Below are 6,000 nucleotides of genomic sequence, written 5' to 3'. Positions count from 1 at the left end.
TTACAGCTCAGAAAGGTTAAATTGTCACATTTGTCCTATAGCTTTCATAATAGGATCTAATTAAAGTTCTCATCATGCCAACTTGAGTGATTGTCTCTAAAAACTACCAGTGATAATGATTTGACTTATTTTTGACCTTCACATCCAAGATGGCCGCCGATTTTCAGCTCAGAAAGGTCAAATTTTCACATTTGTCGTAGAGCCTTCATAATAGGCTCTAATTCAAGCTCACAACATGCCGAGTTGAGTGATGGACACTAAAAACTACAAGTAATAATGATTTGACATGTTTTTAACCTTCAAATCCAAGATGGCCGCCGATTTTCAGCTGAGAAAGGTAAAAATTTCAATTTCGTCGTATAGCCTTCATAATATACTCCAATTTAGAGCTCTGAGTAGTCGTAGAGTCTTCATAATAGCCTCTAATGAATACCCCATTCTGGCACACACACACACCCCCACATACATTATATTCACATTATTTGAATGAGTTTAGTCTATGTTTCCGGTCTACATGTGTTTTGCTCTGCACCCTATCAATAATGAATGAATGCAGCATCAAAGATATTTATTAACATTTAGAAAGAAACACATTCTATGAGACTTGTGCATAGATCACCCACAACACTGCTTGCTTGTTACCTACAGCAAAATCATCCCCTAACGATGTCTACTGAAATGTGGCAAGCCGTGTAGGGCCTAAGTCGTCTGATACTATCGTCCAAGGTAAACATGGTAAATGGGAGCGTTTACAAACAAAAACAAAAAACCTTGTCAGAACTTGACAAATATGGTGATTTTTACAACATCTCTTCAAGGTAATGGGTCTAGAAGTCATTACATGCATCACATGTTACATTATATCTCAATATCATCTTCAGACAAGCTTGTAAACGCTCAGTGTTCAAGTAAACCGCCAAGTTATGAAATTGATGATGAGACAGGGTCACAGGGACCATTGGCACCCAAGCGCCCGCGTTCATCTGTGCGTGGAACTCTCCACGAATAGACTAAATGTGTATGGTGCATGCAGGGTGTAGATCTGAAGTACCCGAATAGACCACGGGTAAGCTGTTCATAATCAACACACATTCAGCATGGCGCTCCTTTAAGAGCCACACAGTCCTCGTAAAAGATGGGGAGCTGAGGAATCGTTTCGCAGAGGTAAAGAATTTGTTCTTTCGACACGTGGATTCGATCATCTTCACTGAGCACAGGATCCATTCACTGCAGCCCCTCTTTATAGCAGAGTACAAACGCATGACTATGCTATGCATAGTGACTATGGCTATGCAGTGGGTGCTGTAAAATCGTCCAATCTCAAGGACCTACTCAATGCTTATTAATGAGTATCAAGAGACAAGAGAAGAACAAGAGTGAGTGGGTCTATGATATTGGGGGAAGAGGTGATGACACTGAGGCTGCCATTTTATCACTTGGTATCAGTAATGAGCAGCTGTCACGGCGGCTGTCTCAGAAGATCAAAGACAGATCTACTGTCGCCTGGCCACTTCATATCGATCATCTTGAAGAAGACGAAGAGCTCTGTCAGTTGTGAGTAAAGCTGTCGACTTGGCTAAAACAGCCTAAGAGAAAACTGCCGATCTCAACCATTCCATATTCAGTCGGGCCTCCATGATCACAGCACTGAATAGATCACCACCACTGTTATCAACCTGGGCATCAATGTCCCTTGTATGACGAGGAGTAAAGATCTGGTGGAACTCTACACAAGAGTCGTGTCTGCATCATCTATGCTGACTTCAAGATCACTGGACTCTAATGATCTTTGAAGCATCAGCAACCTGCCCGCAGGAGATTGCAGACAGCAAGCCAGCCATTGTTATCGTCTACACAAGATTGATACTATGACAGGCAATGTAACAGGAGTAACAGAGGGAATAAGAGGGCCTCGTGAACGGATCTCGTGCTCGGTGAAGGATCGAATCCATCCACATGTCTAAAGAACAAATTTCTTGGCTCTGCGAGACACACATTCTGAAGATGCATTACACCATCTAACTCTAATTATGTGTGATTTGACGTGCTTCAAGCAACAGGCTTGTAGGTACATGATATCATTTGCAAAAGGATCCGACAGTGCTGACTCGAGAGGCTGTGTAAGACGATCCCTTAGCTCCCCATCTTCTGTGAGGAATGTGTGGCGCTTAATGGAGCGCCATACTGAGTAGTGTGTGTTGATTCTGAACAGCTTATACCCCGCGATTTAGTCGGGTGCTTTGTGTCCACACCCTGAATGCGCCATACACATTTCGTTTGATAGCGGAGTGCCCTGGAGCACTCTGTGTGTATTTATATCTTATACAACGAGGCATCACAAAATGGTTCTCAGAGCGGAGGATATTCAGTATATATAATTGTACAGAGTTAAAACAAACAAAATGGAAATGTGGGACTACATGTAGAAGTCATTGCATGCTTATCAGACATGTTATTCTTCAAGCTTGAAAAGACCTGACAGTGCGCGCAAAATCAAAGAAAGTGATATTGCTCAGTGTCAAAGTCAATCACCAGGGGACAGAGGGACCATTGGCAACCAAGCACCTGCGTTCATCTGTGTGTGGGCCTCTCCACGACAAAACGAAATGTGTATGGCGCATTCAGGTCATGGTGTGGACGCGAAGCAGGCATGGTAGTACATGATATCAATTCGCGAAAGCATCTGACATGCAGTACGTGCTGACGTGGACTCAACAAGTTGTAATAGACGATCCTTCAGCTCCCCATCTTTTACGAGGACTGTGTGGCTCTTAAAAGAGCGCTATACTGAGTGTGTGTTGATTATGAACAGCTTACTCCGTGGTCCACACCCTGCATGCGCCATACACATTTAGTTTTTTTGTGGAGAGGTCCACGCACAGATGAACGCGGGCGCTTGGGTGCCAATGGCCCCTCTGTCTCATCATCACTTTCAGAACTTGGTGGTTGACTTGAACATTGAGCCTTTTCAAGCTTGTCTGAAGATGAGATTGAGATATAATGTAACATGTGATGCATGTAATGACTTCTAGACCCATATTACCTTGAAGAAATGTTGTAAAAATCACAATTTTGTCAAGTCCTGACCAGTTTTTCGTTTTTGTTTGTAAACTCTCCTATTTACCATGTTTACCTTGGACGATAGTATCAGGCGACTTATAGATACGGCTTGCCCCACATCTCAGTATAAGACATTGTTAGGGGATGCTTTTGCTGTTGGTAACAAGCAAGCAGTGTTATAGGTGATCTATGCACTAGGATAATGTTTCTTTCTCATATATATAAATATCTTTGATGCTGTATTCATTCATTATTGATAGGGTGCAGAGCAAAACACACGTAGACCTGTTAAACCAATATAGACTAAACTCATTCAAATGTGAATATATATATATCTATATGTAGGTGTTCAGGGGTGTATGTGTGTGCCAGAATGGGTATTAATTAGAAGCTATTATGAAGACTCTACGACTACTCAGAGCTCTAATTAGAGTATAATTATTATGAAGGCTATACGACGAATTTGAAATTTTTACCTTTCTCAGCTGAAAATCGGCAGCCATCTTGGATTTGAAGGTAAAAAACAGGTCAAATCATTATTACTTAGTTATTAGTGTCCATCACTCAACTCGGCATGTTGAGAGTTTGAATTAGAGCCTATTATGAAGGCTCTACGACAAATGTGAAAATTTGACCTTTCTGAGCTGAAAATCGGCGGCCATCTTGGATTTGAAGGTCAAAAATAGGTCAAATCATTATTACTGGGAGTTTTTAGAGTCAATCACTCAACTTGGCATGATGAGAACTTTGATTAGAGCCTATTATAAAGGCTATACGATAAATGTGACAATTTAACCTTTCTGAGCTGTAAATCGGCGGCCATCTTGGATTTGAAGATCAAAAGTTAGTCATATCATAAAATCGACATCAGATATGAATTCCTCGACCCAAGAAACCCCAGAAAACATATACTGAACAGCATTGTAGGCCAAACCATTAAAAAAATTATTTTTTAAATGGCCGACGGCGGCCATTTTGGATTTCGGGCTCTCACGGATTCCGCTCACACTTTCGCGAGGGGCACCCCGCTAAATTTTTTTTATTAACCTTCATAGAAGACAAATCCACTGAGAAACGAACCTTCGCTCTCCACGGTCACGGAATTGCTCTAGATCACCCAACTAATAGTATTATTTAAATAGAAAGAAAATCTAAATTTGTGCATTAGCCAATAGGGCCACGGTCACCTAAAGCCATCTTGCAGATAATTCTGATGTATGAAATAAGACCTTCAAACTTTCAGATATGAAGAGTTCCAGATGCAGGCAGCCGTTTCTGTTTTTTAAAATATAGGCCTAAGTTGTATCAAGAGTCATTTCTTGTGGATTTTTTGACTGAAAATTACAATTGTAACGTTTCAGAGTAACAGATTTTCGTATCAGATTCTTTTATGCTTGTTTATTACATTTTGTATTCAGGACTAAAATAATATTAATATTATTATATTTAGGGGGTCTTTTCATAGGCCATTACTTTTTTGTATGTGTAATTGAATAAAAATCAAAAACATTATTGTTTTGTTTTCTTTCCTTCATTTGTGCTTTGTTTTGCATCGAAAGGGCCAATATCAACACCTTGTTTGTAAGAAGTATTGTGTGGGAAAGATGATTCTTGCATTTTATTTTTATTTTAAAAAAAACAAAAAGCAAATTTCTCAGTCATAGTCTTGAAACGGTCATGGGTATGCATACAAAAATATTGCAACAGTACTCAGTAGAATGTAAAAACTGACATACATACCACCAACATGACCAACCACGCATGGGAAGCAAATACTTTAAAACGAATTATTCCGAATTATATCAACGCAATAAAATTGCAATACTTTAGTACATGATTTGAACAGCAATGAAGCCGGCCATAGGCGCGGCTATAGGCGCGGCTAGGCGCATCATAGTTGAACACGGCACAGCACATACATCTCGTATGCAGAGAAATCAAATAGCTAGCCGGTCTTTTCAATCCCATCATTTCAACCTATTATTATGATGTAGACACGCATGCACGATGATTGCGGCCTAGTCGAGCCTAGCATGCATGCCAGTCGGCCTGCTGACTCACCGCGTATTAAATGACACAAAAATACCTCAAATTTTGCACAAAACAATCCATGATGTCAAATTATCACATCCAAAGTGTCGCCATGAACGTCAGCTTCAACTTCTCCAGCCAAAGTTTTGCATTGATAATCAGGTTTCATGTAATCATGAAATTAAACCTTGTTTAATGTGTTTTCCCATTGCCACACACAGCATAACGGTTGTCCGACTTTATTTCTACGATATTGCTGATGTGCTCTATCTTTATTCCATGATGAGGCTACAACCCATAATTAAATACCGAATTAAAAATACTAGTTTGCGTCTGACGTCATGACAAAGGCGCGCCGTGATTGGTTGCTGACCTGCGCAGTATGGCATTTTGGTCTGGTTGACAGGACGGCATACGCAAGCTAGTCTTTTTAATTCGGTCTTCAATTATACAACATATGAGTTTGAAAAATTCTAATGCATAATTCATGAGCTTGATAGACTCGCACCATTGGCGCCACGTGCTAGGTGTTTCTAGAATCCCTATAGAATAAGATTAATTTTAATGCTAATTTATTGCACATGCTGAGGAAGCGTGATTACCTTTTGAACATTCGGAAATGGCGATAGGCGAATTTATGTATGGCGCAAAGTGGTGGGGGATATATATTGGGCTTTCGATATTGGGCGGAAATTAGAGTACTTGTCAGAATATAAATTTGTACAATCGGCCTATATGCCGCGCAATGTGCGGCATTTTAGGTGTAAATTTCAAATCATACTACCTCCTGGCGGAGGCAGAAAAACAAAAAAAACAAAAAAACATTGCCTAGCACGCGTTGTAGATGATGATCAGTAGGCCTACGGCGCGAAACGGCAAAACTGCATTGAACGGGGTTGCGCGTTCCCG

The sequence above is a fragment of the Amphiura filiformis genome, chromosome 16 (assembly GCF_039555335.1).
Source record: "Amphiura filiformis chromosome 16, Afil_fr2py, whole genome shotgun sequence".
In the NCBI taxonomy this organism is placed as follows: Eukaryota; Metazoa; Echinodermata; class Ophiuroidea; order Amphilepidida; family Amphiuridae; genus Amphiura; species Amphiura filiformis.
The sequence above is the reverse complement of the archived record's forward strand: the minus strand, read 5'-3'. Positions refer to the sequence as shown.